Below are 20,406 nucleotides of genomic sequence, written 5' to 3'. Positions count from 1 at the left end.
GAGAAAAGTGTATTGATCACGGTCTGCCTGTACCTTCAGTCAGCATGACATTGGCTAATTTAAAACTCCTCTCTGAAACAGGGATGCTGAGATCCTGCATTTTCCCAAGAATTGCCGCAGGATTCACAGATTAGATTCCGTATCTAGTTTGATGGGATTGCAAGCTTAAAGGTTAAAATGTTTTATTTAAACACATCTTGATGTGTTGCTTTTATTGTATACTGCTGTGTGAGCCTGCAGGATGTTTAAAGCTTACTGGATTGTGTTGAAGATCACACAATCTTCAATATTTTAAATATATGAGTTAAATATATCCATGATTTTAAAAGCATGTTTTTTTTGTTTTGTTTTTTTTTATATAGTATTTAAAATATTTTTAAAACTTGCAGATACAATTATTGGCAGGTAATGTTTCCACAAAAGATGTATCCTGTGGCTCTGTGTTTTTTATTTTTAGTTTGCATACAGAACATTGCAGTCTGGACAAGTCAACGTTAGTTGCCACAAGAAAGAGCCATTTTGAAGAAAAAAAAGTACAACACAATTTTTTTGGTTGATTGTCTAATGATTTCAGGGGTCAGGGGGGTCCAATCCGCCAGTGGCAATATTTCTGCAAATGTATATTTGCTTCTTGCACTGTTCACAACACTTTTTAAAAGTGAAATGTTCATTGTGAAGTCTGAAACAGATTAACATGAAACATTTTTTTTTATGTTGGTTGTCATACGTTTCACTGAAGCCCTATCGGGTTTGAAAATACTGTAACCCCTACACGAAACCCCACCCTAAACCTAAACCTAAAACAAATATTTGCTGAAGAAACCATGCCACTTTAGCTGCTTCTTAGTGCTCTTTTATCACGACTCATGTTTCACGAGACTCATACCCGAGTGCAGTGCAGTGCTGTTTCAGGTGAGCTAGCGAGCAAGTTTATTAGAGACGTTGTACATATAGAGCTGGTTATCTTATGCAAACTTTAAAATGCATTAGTTTACAAACCCTGCACTATGTTAAACTGTTTTGAGGTCATGACAGAATTGCGCAATACTTAACCCTTGTAATCATCATGATGATTACAAGGGTTAAGTATTGCGCAATTCTGGGGAAATGGTATAAACGTTGTAGGTGTTTTACTGCCACGAGTGTTCATTTCTGTCTGGAAACTGCAGCGAATTGTTTGCAAAAAATTAGGTAGAGGCGCGTTTTCCAGTGAGCATCTCTAACTCTTAAGAAAATTGCCTTAACCTGTTGGAGTGGACTGTTATTTATATAGTAAAAGCTTTGCAAAATGGAGGGAGCTTTCAAAAATGTCACACATATGTAATTTGGTGACAGCAAAATGCATGCTTTTTTGTGACTTTAAATCCATTCCCTGAGTGGGAATATGGAAAGCTTTGTTGTTTTCCTCTGTGCATATGACAAGTAGGCAATGCACAGCTTATAAAACAAAAGATTCACTTGAGGATGGTTTTTACAAGCACTTACAAGCCATTAAGATTACTGGTTTACTTTATCAGAAAAAATATATATATATATTTTGAGGTATAGTCACCGTAACATTTGTCTCTGTGTTGCGTTGTACATGCACTATATTGCCAAAAGTATTGGGACACCCGTCCAAATCATTGAGCTCAAGTGTTCAATCTCTTCATGGCCACAGGTGTATAACTCCAGCTCTCGGCCTGCAGACGCTTCTACACACATTAGTGAAAGAATGGGTCGCTCTCAGGAGCTCAGTGAACTCAAGCGTGGGGCCGTGATAGGCTGACACCTGTGCAATAAGGCCATTCCTGACATTTCCTCACTACTAAATATTCCACGCTCAACTGTTAGTGGGATTATAACAAAGAGGAAGCCATTGGGGAAGAAAGCAACTCAGCCACGAAGTGTTATGCGACGTAAAATCCCAGAGTGGGGTCAGCGCATGCTGAGGGTCACAGTGCGCAGAAGTCGCCAACTTTCTGCAGAGTCAACAGCTCCAGACTCCTGTGGCCTTCAGATGAGCTCAAGGACAGCAGAGAGAGCTTCATGGAATGGGTTTCCATGGCCGAGCAGCTCATCCAAGCCTTACATCACCAAGAGCAATGCAAAGCGTGGGATGCAGTGGAGTAAAGCAGCCGCCACCGGACTCTAGAGCAGTGAGACGTGTTCTCTGAGCGACCAATCACGCTTCAGTCTGACAATCCCATGGACGAGTCTGGGTTTGGTGGTTGCTGGGAGAACGGGACTTGCCTGACTGCATCGTGCTAAGTGTAAAGTTTGGTGGAGGGGGATTATGGTGTGGGGTTGTTTTTCAGGGCTTGGCCCCTTCGATACAGTGAAAGGAACTCTTAATGCTTCACCAAGACATTTTGGACAATTTCATGCTCCCGAATTTATGGGATCAGTTTGTGGACGGCCCCTTCCTGTCCCAGCATGACTGCGCTCCAGTGAACAAAGCGTCGCTCCATAAAGACATGGATGAGGAGTTTGGTGTGGAGGAACTGGACTGGCCTGCACAGAGTCCTGAGCTCAACCCGATAGAACAGCTTTGGGATGAATTAGAGTGGAGACTGAGAGCCAGGCCTTCTCGTCCAACATCAGTGCCTGACCTCACAAATGAGCTTCTAGAAGAATGGGCAAAAATCCCCATAAACACACTCCTAAACCTTGAGGAAAGCCTTCCCAGAAGAGCTGGAGCTGTTAGAGAGGATGGGCCGACTCCAGATTAAACCCTACGGATTAACAATGGGATGGCATTAAAGCTATGTAAAGGCAGGCGTCCCAAAACTTTTGGCAATAAAGTGTATTTGTTTCTTTCTACTTAAAGTCAATATTAAGACACACAATTGTGAAGGTGAGGTTTCCAATTTCAAGCATCTTTGCAGTGTGAAAAACTCAGCTACATGTTAAATGTGTAGGAGTGATTGTGTCCTTAATGCTTATGCATGATTAATTGTGCTTACACAATGCTCTTGCTAACCCTTGACACGCGTAGAGCAGCCCAAGGGATCTTTATCCCAAAGAAAAACATTTATTTAAACTGCGTTGCAGATGGAAGCTGTTTATTTGTAGCATCTGTTGTTCTCTCAGGGTATTAATATTGTGTCAATAAAAAAAAAAAAAAAGCTAATTATGATTAGATTAAAAGGAGGTTTTTAGGAGTGCAAGGGATGTTTTACCTAAAATGTTTTTGTTTCACTTCATATGGTTCGCAATATAGTCTGTAAGTGCTTGAGTAAACACTGCAGTTTTATTGAGAAGCGTATAGAATTCGAATGAGAAGATCAGGCCACTGTACCATGGCAATCTGGAGTGGTAGATCAAAGATGGCTGCTGCAGAATTGCTATGACACCAGATATATCTCTATGGTGACTGTGCAAGCGCCCACTGTGCCACTGTAAACCGTACAAATGGCATAAGCACTGCTTTGAGCCTGAAACACTGAGACTGAATGAATTATGAGTTTATCTTTTTGTCTAGATGTGTTTAAAAACACTGTAAAGACCTGCTGTGGTGATTCTCAACTTCTGGTTCACCATCAAACATTCCTATCACTTAGCGTCCAATCAAACTCTATACAATATTTTGGCACATTTTCTGGGCTATGGACACCCTCCAGAATGCTTTCATTCACACTGTGAATTATTTTTCATAGACTAATATTATAAACAAACCTATACTGTACAGTAGACCGCTGTGCAGTTACTCAAGTACCTAATTTTCCCCTAAATTATGTTTGTGGAGCATATCTGGATTTGCTTAGGATTGTATTTGTCATTAAGCGTAGTTATTTAAAAGACATCTTACTAACTTAACATATATTTTCCTCTCTATGTAGATCTACATGCTAATATTACTATACACTTCCATTCAGAGGTCTGGGGTCGTATGATTTATTCAAAACAAAACAAAAAAACAAAGTCATGCTCAACAAGACTGTTATTTATTTGATTAAAAAAAATCAAAACAGTAATGTTGTGAAATATTTAGAATAACTATTTGCTATTTTTAACATATTTTTGACTTGTTATTGATTCCTGTGATGGTAAAGCTTAATTTTCAGCATCATTACTCCAGACATATATATATATATATATATATATATATATATATATATATATATATATATACTGTCCATAGATGCCTCATTGCCGACTGTTTCTACAGTCTTCTATACATTAGCCGTCCCCCATTTTTAAAAGGTCATAGCTGGTCGTGAACACTTTTTGTGAACATTCAAAACCTATCAGCCATCAAAATAAATAAATTATATATTTTTTTTAATGAATTAGTGATGTGATTAATAAATAGCAATGCCTATTTTTTTAAACCATGTTTTATCATCATAAACTAGGTATCATTTGAAAGTTTAAAGCGTTAGTTCAGCCAAAAGTGTAAATTGTGTGATTAATTCCTCCTGTGGTTGGCCAGCCGTCAGACCTCCGCTCATCTTCACACACAGATGAAGATATTAGTGTTGAAATCCGATGGCTCAGAAAGGCCTTCATTGACACCAATGTCATTTCCTCTCTCAAGACCCATAAAGGCACTAAAGACGTCGTTACAAAGCCCATCTCACTACAGCGGCTCTACAATCATTGATGAAGAGGCCAGAATAGACCTAAACAACTAAATATAGTGATGGCCGATTTTCAAAACACTGCTTCTTGAGGCTTTGGACCGTTATGAATCAGTGAATCGATTCATTAATCGGATCGCCAAAGTCACGTGATTTCAGCAGTTTGGCTGTTTTGCGATCCGAATCATGAATCGATTCACTGATTCATAAAGGGTGAAGCTTCAGGAAGCTTTGTTTTGAAATCGGCCATCACTATATAAGTCATTATTTAGTTTTTCAGGTCTATTCTGGCCTCTTCATAAATGTCCAACCACATGAGGGATTAATGGCACAATTTTCATTTTTGGGTGAACTAACCCTTTAACAGTAGTGAATGGATTAGTTAACTATCCAGCAAACCAGACCAAAGATCAATCAATCAATCAAAAAATCACAGCCAATCAGAAGAGCGTGTGGGCGGGCTCTCTCTGCAGCACACTGACTGCTTTCATGACTAAATGGATAAGCATAATATCGAATTCCCATTTTTCCCAATTTTAGCACGATTAAAAATTCACACTGAGTGACTGAAACATTTTTAAAGTCATAGAATACACTTGTTTGTTCACCTTGAGTTGACAGTTCGAACATAGCCGTCTGAGGTGAATTATCCATTGTTGTTTTCAGTAAGGCTGTATGTCTATAAAGTTCATGAAAATGATATCACAGTCACTTTAAATTCCCTTTACATTAAATAAAGCACATAATCTGCACTCGTCAATGTTGTTCCAGCCAGAAAACAAAAAACAAAAAAAAAACTGTACAATCGAATCGTCATCGCGATTGGTTTGTACAAAAAACACCAACTCATTAACATGGAAAAGATCCTTTTTCTCACGTGTCTCGTTTGGTTAGGTCACAATGAAGGCTTACAGGGCTGTTTCAGTATGTTCTTTTAGTGGATTTTTTCCCCATATTTTGTTTAGATATAGGATAATTTGATTATTTGGGAATGTTGTTAATGTTTTGTAGCCAGAAGGACTAGGTTTGTCTGAAAAGACGCCACCGTGCAAGAGGAAATGACATTAGTGTCAATGAAGGCCTTTCTGAGCCACCGGATTTCAACACTAATATCTTCATCTGTGTGTGAAGATGAGCGGAGGTCTGACGGCTGACCAACGACAGGAGGAATTAATCACACAATTTACACTTTTGGGTGAAATAACCCTTTAAATTCTCCAGAAAAAAAATGCATTATAATTGTTAAAATAACACAATACATGAAGAATGTGTGTTAACACCTTGTAATATTTAAAACAAAAAACACAAACCAACACATTCTCACCTGTGGAAGGTTATTTTGGGGAATTTAAATTGTGCTGTTGTATAACCAGGGGCTGTGTTGTGGCATCTTGGATTTTCCTTTTTGTACTGTGAATGACGTGTGTTGACCTTTCCAAAATGGCGGCTGCGTCAACATGCTTAGAGCAGTCGGATGAGGCATCTACATATACATATCTATGACTCCAGACTTTAGTTTCACATGATCCTTCAGAAATCATTCTAACATAAGGATGTAGTGTTTAAAGTGCCCTATTATGGTTTTATGGCATATTAGCTTTCATGCAGTGTGTAATTATAGCTGTCTGTGAATGTAAACCGTCTGCACAGTTGTAAAGTCGAACGTTCCCGATAAATAAAGTTATTGTATCACAAAAGACGAACCGCCTAAACGAGTCGTCAGGAATCCCAGTCTCGCTTCCATGACCTTCATACATAACTCATTTGCATAATGCCCGTCTATGGTCTGCATTTGCTGCTGCAAACAACTACTTTGACCCATCCTCAAAAGTAGTAGCTAGCTTGTGTTGAGAAGCTGTTTTCTGCAAAAGCAAATTCTCTTTGTACACACTTCCAAAGGATGAGGATGTGAAGAAACTGGTTAAAATGACCAAAGCAATGCAACAGAAATGCAAGCTTTTGACGATTGCTTCTCAAATCTAAATAGGTCTAAAGAGTATATACAAAACACATAACCATTAAAGATGAGGCAGTACCCACTTTATTTGGACTTGTTTCTCAGAATCACAACCTGTATTAGTTATTGATATATACTGTATATTTTCTACCAGGCGTCCACAATATTTACTTTGTTTTATATTGTGTAGGTCTCTGTTGTGGGCCACTGTTACTTATTATAAAATTGTGTCCATTAATTCAGATTGTCTCTTGTTCTTACTACTTTGAGTAATGATAAATTAAGATGTTAATTTAATGCTCTGCTAATGTATGGGCTGTTATTGTATTATACACTCACCTAAAGGATTATTAGGAGCACACACTAATACTGTGTTTGACCCCTTTCTCCTTCAGAACTGCCTTAATTCTACGTGGCATTGATTCAACAAGAGGTGCTGAAAGCATTCTTTAGAAATGTTGGCCCATATTGATAGGAGAGCATCTTGCAGTTGATGGAGATTTGTGGGATGCACATCCAGGGCACGAAGCTCCCGTTCCACCACATCCCAAAGATGCTCTATTGGGTTGAGATCTGGTTACTGTGGCGGCCATTTTAGGACAGTCAACACATTGTCATGTTCAAGAAACCAATTTGAAATGATTTGAGCTTTGTGACATGGTGCATTATCCTGCTGGAAGTAGCCATCAGAGGATGGGGACATGGTGGTCATAAATGGATGGACATGGTCAGAAACAATGCTCAGGTAGGTCGTGGCATTTAAACGATGCCCAATTGGCATCAAGTGTGCCAAGAAAACATCCCCCACACCATTACACCACCACCACCAGCCTGCACAGTGGTAACAAGGCATGATGGATCCATGTTCTCATTCTGTTTACGCCAAATTCTGACTCTACCATCTGAATGTCTCAACAGAAATCGAGACTCATCAGACCAGGCAACATTTTTCCAGTCTTCAACTGTCCAATTTTGGTGAGCTTGTGCAAATTGTCGCCTCTTTTTCCTGTTTGTAGTGGAGATGAGTGGTACCCGGTGGGGTCTTCTGCTGTTGTAGCCCATCCGCCTCAAGGTTGTGTGTGTTGTGGCTTCACAAATGCTTTGCTGCATACCTCGGTTGTAACGAGTGGTTATTTCAGTCAAAGTTGCTCTTCTATCAGCGTGAATCAATCGGCCCATTCTCCTCTGACCTCGAGCATCAACAAGGCATTTTCTCCCACCGGACTGCTGCAGACTGGATGCTCTTCCCTCTTCACACCATTCTTTGTAAACTCTAGAAATGGTTGTGTGTGAAAATCCCAGTAACTGAGCAGATTGTGAAATACTCATACCGGCCCGTCTGGCACCAACAACCATGCCACGCTCAAAACAGCTTAAAAACCCTTTCTTTCCCATTCTGACATTCAGTTTGGAGTTCAGGAGATTGTCTTGACCAGGACCACACCCCTAAATGCATTGAAGAACTGCCATGTGATTGGCTGATTAGATAATTGCATTAATGCGAAATTAAACAGGTTCTCCTAATAATCCTATAGGTGAGTGTATTATATACAGTTAATGATTCCTGTTCCTAAATATACACATGAGTTTGTTGATGGACACACACTAGTTACTGATGGTGAGGAATTACAGTTGCAACATCTCATGATGTATGTCAAAATGAGTAGCGTCACTGAGAGAAGTCCTTGTGATGGAGGTTCAGGTTGAATAACTAGTTCTTCCAATGTTTCTTCATCGGACTCGTTGCTTGGTTTGATAGTACACTGCAAAAAAAATTCAGGCCCCAACTGAACATTTTCTAGTGACTGATCACATCTAATTTTTCAGTTGGCCAAATTGAATTAAATTGCATCCATTCACAGATATTCAGTTTGGCCAACTGAAAATTTAAGATGTGATCAGTCACTAGAAAATGTTCAGTTGAGGCCTGAATTTTTTTTTTACAGTGTATAATTGACGCCATCATTCATTACTATCTTTAGCGTGTACAATCGCTGAGCTTTAGGAAGCTGAAAAAAAACAACGGCTTTTATTTGATAAATGTAAAGGACTATCTTGGGTTTGTCTGTTTTGGTGGATATGCACGTGTTCCTGTGTTTTGGTTGTTCATAGTTTGATTATCAGTTACACCTGTTGTTCATTTCGATTTCTCTGTCAGTTCACATCATATTATGGTTGTTCTGACACTGCTGCTTTCCTTTTCCTCTTGTGTGTGAAGCCGACTGCGACACTACTGTTACTTTTGACCAACCCAATGCATCCTTGCTGAATACAATTATTTTCTTACTCACCCCATTCTTTTAAATAGTAGTATATGTGTAAAAATAAATTGCATTTAATAAAAGTAAAGTACTACTAAAGTACAAGTAAAGAATCATTCATCCCACTTTAAACATCCATCCATCCATCCATCCACCCATCCATCCATCCATCCATCCATCCATCCATCCATCCATCCATCCATCCATCCATCCATCCATCCATCCATCCATCCATCCATCCATCCATCATCCATCCATCCATCCATCCATCCACCCATGCATCAATGAATCCATCCATCCATCCACCCATGCATCAATTAATCTATCTATCCATCCATCCATCCATCCATCCATCCATCCACCCATGCATCAATGAATCCATCCATCCATCCACCCATGCATCAATTAATCCATCCATCCACCCATGCATCAATTAATCCATCCATCCATCCATCCATCCATCCATCCATCCTCCCATGCATCAATGAATCCATCCATCCATCCATCCATCCATCCATCCATCCGCCCATGCATCAATGAATCCATCCATCCATCCATCCATCCATCCGCCCATGCATCAATGTATCCATCCATCCATCCATCCATCCATCCATCCATCCATCCACCCATCCATCCACCCATCCATGCATCAATGAATCCATCCGTCCATCCATCCATCCATCCATCCATCCATCCATCCATCCATCCATCCATCCATCCATCCATCCATCCATCCATCCATCCACCCATGCATCCATCCATGAATCAATCCATCCATCCATCCATCCATCCATCCATCCATCCATCCATCCATCCATCCATCCATCCACCCATGCATCAATTAATCTATGCATCCATCCATCCATCCATCCATCCATCCATCCACCCATGCATCAATGAATCCATCCATCCATCCATCCATCCATCCATCCATCCATCCGCCCATGCATCAATGAATCCATCCATCCATCCATCCGCCCATGCATCAATGAATCCATCCATCCATCCATCCATCCATCCATCCATCCATCCGCCCATGCATCAATGAATCCATCCATCCATCCATCCATCCGCCCATGCATCAATGAATCCATCCATCCATCCATCCATCCATCCATCCATCCATCCATCCATCCATCCATCCATCCATCCATCCGCCCATGCATCAATGAATCCATCCATCCATCCATCCATCCATCCATCCATCCATCCATCCGCCCATGCATCAATGAATCCATCCATCCAGTTTACAATTAGGAAATTAAAAAAAAAAAAAAAAAAAAAAAAAAAAAAATTCTAGAATAACAATGTAAGGAATTGTCAAGGCTGAAGTTGAAACAATTTAGCCTGCAGTAGATTAAAGGCATAACCAAAACAATGTATTAATCACATTTAACCAAGATTTGGAGAGAGTTACCTTAGTTAGTTTTATTGTCAGCTTGTACACACTTGCTCTTTGCTTGTAACTGAACATGACTGCCGGCTGACCCACAGAAAGGTGCTGATTAGGCTGTTATTTCCCCCCGCGAATTTCAGTGCCATGGTGCCTGAAATTACAGGTTTTATTTTTGTAATCACCGCAATTTCCTGACCTGGGTATTCAGCAGAATAGTTGAAGGCCCTGCCCATTCATAACATGAAGAGTATAAATGAGGTAAATGACAAAACCAGCTAATCATATCTTTATATAAGGCATGCACGGATAGTGCCAGGTTTTCAGAAAACTCTCACAAATAAATGAAAAGATAATTTTGAGGACATATAATGTCCTGCTCTTTTATCCGTGGTTGTATTAATGAATAGATGATTCTATTTTGTATCAATGAAAAGAGAATACATTTCAGATCAGCAACGAAAATAGAGCAGAAGCACAACAGATGATTTGAAGAGGACTCCAATGTAATGCTTGTTTTTGCAGATCAAACTCGACACGCCCTCATCTTGAACAGTCAGGGCTGAATAATCCTTATTCAGTGTATGATTCATTGAATAATGATTAATTTTCTTAATTTTAATAATTATAATCATTACGGTGTCATGGTTTCTCAGTGATTATTTCTGGATTAAACAATAATACACAAGCATAATTATTATTTCTGAAAAATATCTCACAATGACGGAGTATCACTAAGATATTATGTGGAATGCAAAAGAAGATACACTATAATGCCAAAAGTTTGACACCTGCTTTTACATGCACATGAGCTTTAATGCCATCCCATTGTTAATCCGTGGGGTTTAATATGGAGTCGACCCACCCTCTCTAACAGCTTCAGCTCTTCTGGGAAGGCTTTCCTCAAGGTTTAGGAGTGTGTTTATGGGGATTTTTGCCCATTCTTCTAGAAGCTCATTTGTGAGGTCAGGCACTGATGTTGGACGAGAAGGCCTGGCTCTCAGTCTCCGCTCTAATTCATCCCAAAGCTGTTCTATCGGGTTGAGCTCAGGACTCTGTGCAGGCCAGTCCAGTTCCTCCACACCAAACTCCTCATCCATGTCTTTATGGACCGACGCTTTGTGCACTGGAGCGCAGTCATGCTGGGACAGGAAGGGGCCGTCCTCAAACTGATCCCATGAATTCGGGAGCATGAAATTGTCCAAAATGTTTTGGTGAAACATTAAGAGTTCCTTTCACTGTATCGAAGGGGCCAAGCCCTGAAAAACAACCCCAGCCCATAATCCCCTCTCCAGCAAACTTTACACTTAGCACGATGCAGTCAGGCAAGTCCCGTTCTCCTGGCGACCGCCAAACCCAGACTCGTCCATGGGATTGTCAGACTGAAGCGTGATTGGTCGCTCAGAGAACACGTCTCACTGCTCTAGAGTCCAGTGGCGGCTGCTTTACTCCACTGCATCCCACGCTTTGCATTGCTCTTGGTGATGTAAGGCTTGGATGAGCTGCTCGGCCATGGAAACCCATTCCATGAAGCTCTCTACGCTGTTCTTGAGCTCATCTGAAGGCCACAGGAGTCTGGAGGTCTGGAGCTGTTGACTCTGCAGAAAGTTTGGTGACTTCTGCGTACTGTGAAATGTAAAAAAAAAAAAAAACTTTGAATTCCAAAGAAGATTGATTTTTGTGTGATTCATACTTTAACTTGTATAACATTTATAATGACCCTAACGTTATAGTATGCACATACAAAACTCACTTTCACCAAACTCTTGAAGTTGTTCTAAGGAGCACGGCGCATACAGCGTCTGTGTTGCAAAAGCTTTTGAATCTCCTAACCTCTGACTCGAGCAGAGCAACAGCCAATACCTAAGTACTATCACTATTCCATTGCTGCCTTTAAGCTTTGCCCCCTATTTGTGCTGACAACCCATTTAACACTCTTACAGCAACCCGGAGGATCTGGGAATGCTGAAAAACTATGAGCGCTCTCAATTATTTATCATGGTATTGCAGGGTTTTCCAGATGTCCATTATTGTTAGAATCAGCCCACTCGTTAGCACAGTGAAGGCTTTCTCACAGCTTAAAGGCGTAGATCAAAATAACATAAAATACAATCGGTCATCATTTACTCCTTATTCCAAACCTCCTTTCTTCCCTTTTCTGGACTTTCATTGTCTATAGAATGAAGGTCCTTACAATGAAAGACTACAATTGGACCACAAACCAGTCATAAGGGTAATATTTTTTTAAATTAAGATTGAGAATAAGATTTCCATTGATGTATGGTTTGTTAGGATATGACAATATTCAAGGGTGCAAAAAAATCTACATTTTAAGAACAATCTCCTTTAAAGTTGTCCAAATGAAGTCCTAAGCAATGCATATTACTACTACTATTACATTTTTTTATATGTATTTATGGTAGGACATTTACTAAATATCTTCATGGAGCATGATCTTAATATCCTAATGGTTTTTGGCATAAAAGAAAAATTTATAATTTTGACTCATATAATGTATTGTTGGCTATTGCCACAGATATACCCGTGAGATAATGACTGGGTCACAGAACAACAACAACGCTTTTTTCTTTTCTTTTTTTAAAATATCTTCTTTTGTGTTTTCGCAGATGAAACGAATGGTTTGGAATGACAGTGCACAAGACGAGACTGAATATGTGTGCGAATGAATTACCCAGCTATTAATGATGACTATATGATCATAAATATGTATTTTTCTGTGTTGTGGGAAAACCCTGCCTCTGATGAGAATTTGAGATGAGGCGTTTAGTCTCCTTGTAATTTACTGTCCGTGTTGCGCCACAGGCGTGTGGATTTATTGACAGATTGTTACATCACAGCCTCTCAGCTGCGAGCACTGATGCTGATTGTGCGAAATATTTCCTGAACAGCAAGTTGAACACTGTCACCATGACAATATGATGAAACGTATCAACTAATAATAGTCTGACATCCTCCTAGGAGGTGCTATAAAGGTTCTTTTCCAATTTTGATTTGTAAAGACCAGCGCAGCGGGGATATGACTTCACCTTCTCTGCTTGTATTCATTTGCTTCAGACTTCCTGCTGAAACATTAATGCCTGTCTCAGTTTCTCTGTTTCTCACCGAGGCGGGTGTCCCGCTGCCCAGCTGACGGCACAGATTGCACTTTGCCGGAGAGAAAAAGAGACAGCGAGAGAGAAAAACATTCCTAATTTTAATGGAAAAATTATGAAAATTGTATAGAACTTTTAATGGGACATCACCTGATATATATATTCAGCCATCCATTACTATTTTTGCAGTTAAATTAAATGTAATCATGTAATGTCCCATTAAAAGTTTTGTGTTTGTAATCTTCTATTTTCCCACTCCCTATTATAGTTTTCATCCTGGGGGGTCGTCCCTTCAGATCCATTTGAGTAAATCTTCCATACAACATGACATAGACAAACTTCTTTTTTTCCACCATTTTCTGGGATTTAGTGGAAACAGCCCAAAGTGTCTGCAGGGTCCTAGAGCACACAGGGCCTGAGTTACACACTTTCAAAAACTGAAGGAAAAAAAGCATTTTTTAGGGTGTTTTTACAGCTTGGACAACATATACTTACATGTTTATCACTTTTAGCAGTGTTTTATGTAACTTTAAAGGGTTTCCTGTAAAATGACACTACCATTTTGAACTTAGACCACTGTAGTGTGTATAGGGAGCTTTTTAATTTGGGTAGGCCAAATCCAGGCGGAAATCCCAAAAAATGGTACCAGATCTTAAGCGGATATATACATTCAGATAGACAGTTGTAATACATTTACCAAAAGGGCTTTTTTTCCAAGTAGTTCAGCAAATAAACACTTTTTTATGCAAAACTATATTTATATTTTTTCTCATTTCCCTTAGTAATGTTTCGGATGGTACATTGTCATCATGAGTGAAATATGGTAGGAGTAAACATCCTATCAGATCAAATGATCCCAATGCTCCAAACTAGAGCCCGACTGATATGGGTTTTTCTGGGCCAAAATGGAGTAAAAAAAAGTCTGATATCCATTAATTGGCTGCTATTCTTTGTGTATATTATAGTACAGTACCAGTCAAGAGTTTAGACACACTTTCCCATTGGTGTCTATTGGTATGACTGGTGTCTGTGTGTATAATACAGAACATAATATACATAAATAGAACCGAACAAATTAAAAAAAGTTTTCATGTATGTCTAAACTAGATTTTCAGGTACAGAAACACTGTACAAATATAGAATAACCATTATTAAAGTTATTCAGTCCAAAACAGATTTTCTGTCTTTTGTTATCTCGTCTTTTATGAGAACTCTTCTCTGCCATTGAGGAGATTGTCCTGCTTTCCATGTTATCCCTGTTATACAGTAGGGGGCGCTTTTACACATCTGAACGAGTACAGAATCTGATCTGAAACAGGCGAAGAAGAAGCAGAAACAGCAGATGCATATGTAAAATGTGATTATTAACATTACAGCTACACTGTGTGATGTTTTCCCCCATCTAGCGGTGTAAAGGTATATGACCATCCAGAGAATATTCGTTTCTGTTTCAATTCTGATTTCGTTTTATCTTAAGGTGGCCGATTCAAGCAATCCCCTCTTCACATGCGACACGGTGCCATCGAGTGTTAAAACGCGAAAGACCAAGCTTGAATTTACGGGTATGTCCCTCTTTGGCTACTGTACTTTCAAGATGGAGGGGCAACATGGCGACCGGCATTCGAACCCCTCACCCGTATGTATTTTCAATGGCATATTATAAACTTACGAGAATACTTTATTACTTGAAAGAAGTAAATATACATTAATGAGCACATATATTTTTGAAAGAACTAAGTGATTTTAGCTAAGAATGAACCAAAAAAGTTACACAGTGTAGCTTTAAACAGCATATAAATCAAACAGCTTTATTATTGAATGAAATTTCGACCCAGGACGAGCGATAGGACTGTGATAGAACAGACTCCATCTGTGTTTGGGCATCGCTCTGAATCTGATCTGGATGTAGTCTTCGACAAATACTTGATATTCTCAACTTTTTGCTCAACATGTTGCTTTTTTCATGAAACTGACCCACATTCAAGTGTTGATAAAATAATGTATGGTGCTAGAATAAAGCAGAGGTTCTGTTCTTTCTTTTGATATAGTGCATGTTCAGATATTCAGAAGATAATCTATGGGCAATGAAACTTGTAAAAAATGACCAAAAACACTGGCAGATTTCATGTTTACATTCACTTAAAACATAAACGACTATGTTTATGATGATACTTGACAAGTAAACATAGGAAAACGTTTTAAAATATGTGTGAATATTCGCATGCTGTGAGACGTGTAGGCGCGTGTTCATATCAATGTTATCTGCCTGCAGTACCGGAGGCTGCACTTTTAGGACCGCTGCAGTTTCAGGACTCTAGCCAAATGTGCTCCAACAGAGGAGACCTGACTCAAAGTTTCTCACCTTAAACATCAGGCATGGCCGTTTTAAACGTGTGTATCATCATATTAGATCCGTGCATTACCATAGATCTTATTATATAGGCTGTCTGTCTCATTAATGTTAATCAAACATATATATATATATATATATATATATATATATATATATATATATATATATATACAGTCTTGTTCAAAATAATAGCAGTACAATGTGACTAACCAGAATAATCAAGGTTTTTAGTATATTTTTTATTGCTACGTGGCAAACAAGTTACCAGTAGGTTCAGTAGATTCTCAGAAAACAAATGAGACCCAGCATTCATGATATGCACGCTCTTAAGGCTGTGCAATAGGGCAATTAGTTGAAAGGGGTGTGTTCAAAAAAATAGCAGTGTGGCATTCAATCACTGAGGTCATCAATTTTGTGAAGAAACAGGTGTGAATCAGGTGGCCCCTATTTAAGGATGAAGCCAACACTTGTTGAACATGCATTTGAAAGCTGAGGAAAATGGGTCGTTCAAGACATTGTTCAGAAGAACAGCGTACTTTGATTAAAAAGTTGATTAGAGAGGGGAAAACCTATAAAGAGGTGCAAAAAATGATAGGCTGTTCAGCTAAAATGATCTCCAATGCCTTAAAATAGAGAGCAAAACCAGAGAGACGTGGAAGAAAACGGAAGACAACCATCAAAATGGATAGAAGAATAACCAGAATGGCAAAGGCTCAGCCAATGATCACCTCCAGGATGATCAAAGACAGTCTGGAGTTACCTGTAAGTACTGTGACAGTTAGAAGACGTCTGTGTGAAGCTAATCTATTTTCAAGAATCCCCCGCAAAGTCCCTCTGTTAAAAAAAAGGCATGTGCAGAAGAGGTTACAATTTGCCAAAGAACACATCAACTGGCCTAAAGAGAAATGGAGGAACATTTTGTGGACTGATGAGAGTAAAATTGTTCTTTTTGGGTCCAAGGGCCACAGGCAGTTTGTGAGACGACCCCCAAACTCTGAATTCAAGCCACAGTACACAGTGAAGACAGTGAAGCATGGAGGTGCAAGCATCATGATATGGGCATGTTTTTCCTACTATGGTGTTGGGGAATATATATATTAGGGCCGGGTTTTTAACGAGCTAATTAATTACGCAAAAAAAAAAAAAAAAAAAATTAATTTTAACCACACTTATTTTTGCACCGCGGAACGTTTTTTAATGAATGAGTTTCGACGGACCGATTATACTGGAACACCAACTAGCGCTCACCTCACGAGTCACGACAACAACAAACCATAGTGAACATGAACGAAGAAGCTGATGAGACCGCTTTGCTCGGCCCCGTGGATGGGAAATTTTGTTTTAAAAAACGATAGGATGGAAGCGTCGTCAAGAGCATGGTTGTGTGCAAGCTATGCAACAAGGAGTTAGCGTATCACCGCAGCATATCGAGCCTCAAATATCACAAATATGCTTTTGCTACACTTAATGGCAAACATTGCGCTGGTCTGCTGGACTGAAATAAATAAACTATATTTTGTTGATTAAGCTTATGTATTCAGTCATTATTCAATAGTATACTAAAATACATGTGAAAAATTACTTCTCACTGTTCTCAGGTTAATTAATTTTGATTAATTAATTACAAAGCCTCTAATTAATTAGATACATTTTTTAATCGAGTCCCAGCCCTAATATATATATATATATATATATATATATATATATATATATATATATATATATATATATATATATATATATACATATATATATATATATATATATATATATATATATATATATATATATATATATATATATATAATATTCTTGTTGAGTTGATTTAGTCCGGTGGTTGGGTTGCTTTAGCCCAGCGTTTAGTTTGGTTTAACCCATTGAATGGGTTGTATTACCTAGTGGTTGGGTTTTTTTAGCCGAGCATTTGGGTTGTTTTAGCCCTGCTTTAGGGTTGCTTTAACTACCCAGCACGTTGGGCAAACATTAACCCAACCACTGGGCTAAAACAACCCAATTGGCCATTTTGTGTGGCTCAGTTGTTGTTTTTTTCTTTTTTTTTTTCTGATTCACAGATCATACATTATTTTGTGGGGATTTTAAAAAGAACAATACCACATTTTTTGGGAATATCCTCATTATGACTCCTTTTGCCAGAATGGCAAATATACCATGAACATACAGGCACCAGAATAATGCCTTCCATAATGCCTGAAATGATGCCACTGTATGTAACTTGTGCCAACAATAGAAGCCAGCTTTTACTGTAAATTTAACAGGTTTTTTTATATAGTGTGTGAGAGAATCCACATCTCATCCTTTTGTCTCTCTCTCTCTCTCTCTCTCTCTCTCTCTCTCTCTCTCTCTCTCTCTCTCTCTCTCTCTCTCTCTCTCTCTCTCTCTCTCTCCATTCTTCTCTCTCTACAGCTTTCTCTTTCCGAGCGAAGCCGGACTGAAGCTAGTGGGATTAGTTCTGGACTGGCTACTGTCAGCTATTGGAACCCCCTCTAGAGGCTGCAGGAGGAGAACGCCAGCAGATCAATACAATGAGAGAGAGAGAGAGAGAGAGAGAGAGAGAGAGAGAGAGAGAGAGAGAGAGAGAGAGAGAGGCATGGGGAGGGTAGGAGAAGGAAAGGGAGGGAGACAGAGATAGCGTGCATTTGCGTGTGCGAAAGGGAGAGAGGAAAAGAGGAGTGTGCAAAAGACGGATAGGCAGAGAGAGACGGAGTTGGAGCGAGAGCAAGGTGTTCACGTTGCCCAGCCTCCTCATTGCAGCCAGAAAGGATCTCCAATCTAACCGGTGGCAACAATAGACCAGAGAAAACACAGAAAGCCTGACCGATCTCAAGAGCTTGTGAGAGGGAGAAAGCTGCTCAAGGACCAGGGTGGAGCGGAGAAGGTGGAGATCTGAGCGATTACAGCACCGGGCTCCAAAACTAGGTAAGTTGAGCAGCTGGTGTTTAATAAGTGCTCTCTTCTCATAGCAGCCGTGCTGTTCTTAAGGGCTCGGATGGTGGTTTGTCTTCCGCATCAATCAAAACATTATCAACCTGAGCTTCAGAGCTAATGAAGTCACACCAGGGACAAGACTGAGTCTGATGTTACCAAAGCTTTTGGCTTCTATTTTCAACATGCATTGAGTACTCCAGAAGTAGTATCAGTACGCATTTATGTTGTTTTGACTGACTCACAAGTGCGAGTACAGAAAACATTGGTTTTAAAGAAGTTGATGCACAATGATGATTGGAGAGCTTTATTTTCAGTAAAATCTGTCATTTAGGTAATGACAATAAATGTAGTTAAGAAATGAAGCGTGTATTTGAATTGTTGGAAGAGAATGTTCGATATGATGCATGCAAAATTAAAACGAATGAAAAAATGGATATATATGCATATATTCTAGTATTCAGATTTGTGATATATGCTGTTTAGAAATACAAATGCAAAACTTTAGTTTTTGGGTCAGCTCAATTATTTCAGAGTTTGACATCGGAGCAATTTCCCTCGATTAGTCGATTACTTGCATGACAAATTGGAAAAATATTATACATAAAAATACAATAAAAAATGTATTTTAATCCATTATTTTAAACAATGTTGTTTCACATCCTGCCTAATGCTGACATCCGCACATTGTATAATATAAATGGATATGAAAACAATCTATGCTGTAGATTATTAGCAAAATAGTGTTAGAACACACCTAAAAACAACTGATTCCTTACTATTTAAAGTTTACTATTTAAAAAAACTTAATTTAAAAATAATAAGCAAACTTAACTGAACAGCAGTTGCATTACATTAATGACCTATACACCAACAATGCCTTTACTGTTTTCATAAATATGATTACTTGTGATATATATATATATATATATATATATATAATAATTAATTATTATTATTATTTAGGTAAGGCTGTAAGCATAAAATGTAAGTTATGCGCTGAGGGAAAATCTGTGTCAGATGCGTTAAACGGCACACACATCTCACAAAAAACAACATCAAGTTCAAGACACGATAAACGCTTTTCTTTAAAGCATTTATAAATATAAAGACAACTTGGATCATGTACGTTTCCCGGCGCAGCTCACTCGGTGTCCTTTGCTGTTTTCCAAATGCGTTTTGTCCATAGAAAATGGGTTATTCACTATTGTAAAGCGACGTGATTGGCTGATGGTTTCCTGTGCACAGCACGCAGGCGCGACTAATCGATAATCAAATTTCCATTGTCGATAATAATTGATTTGATCCATTAGTTGTTGCAGCCCTAGTTTGACAAAGAATCGAACAGGCATGATCTGTTTGCTCTGTGCCTGCTTTTGCATAGAGTGCCAGCCTTACTTTACCCGAGTGAGCAATTATTCTGTGCGGTGGGAAAACTTTCCATCCGAATAGTTGGGGATGCTGTTATGGGCAGATAATGATGTCACATCCATCCTGTGGATAAACAGGCTGTTTATTTGTCCCCTACATCCTGTGGCACCTTTTAGGAGAAATATTCTCACACTTGCAGCCGTGGATGCATTCCTCCTCCCTGCAGAGCGAGGGATATTGTCGTATTTCTTAAGTGTTTGATTTGTCAAAGTCAGTTGAACATATTGTCCATGGGCAGAGAGTGTGGTATCAACATGATATTAAAAAATCTGGTGTGGGGGATTCTTTCTGCAGATTTATAGCTGGAGAATAAATCTTAACACCTCAAGCGACAAGACCTTTTCTTCACCGCGCTGCCATGTGAGCGAACGATACGGCATGGCTCCCCACACT

General features: G+C 39.1%; 1 protein-coding gene and 1 long non-coding RNA gene across 3 annotated transcripts in view; both read left to right on the top strand.

The window, feature by feature from the left end:
• The window catches only part of LOC137089908 (uncharacterized), a 101,223-nt gene extending 83,012 nt beyond the window's left edge, over positions 1-18,211 (top strand). Inside the window, exon 3 of the long non-coding RNA XR_010907793.1 lies at positions 18,064-18,211. This is a non-coding gene — a long non-coding RNA (uncharacterized lncRNA). The remainder of the gene's footprint in view (positions 1-18,063) is intronic.
• Positions 18,212-18,256: 45 nt separating this feature from the next.
• The window catches only part of tnr (tenascin R (restrictin, janusin)), a 252,698-nt gene continuing 250,548 nt past the window's right edge, over positions 18,257-20,406 (top strand). For both annotated transcript variants that reach the window (XM_067453468.1, XM_067453467.1), the window contains exon 1: positions 18,257-18,576. The gene's annotated coding sequence lies outside the window, so the exon portion shown is untranslated. The remainder of the gene's footprint in view (positions 18,577-20,406) is intronic.

This window comes from Pseudorasbora parva, chromosome 9, assembly GCF_024679245.1.
Source record: "Pseudorasbora parva isolate DD20220531a chromosome 9, ASM2467924v1, whole genome shotgun sequence".
Taxonomy (NCBI): Eukaryota; Metazoa; Chordata; class Actinopteri; order Cypriniformes; family Gobionidae; genus Pseudorasbora; species Pseudorasbora parva.
The sequence above is the reverse complement of the archived record's forward strand: the minus strand, read 5'-3'. Positions and strand labels throughout refer to the sequence as shown.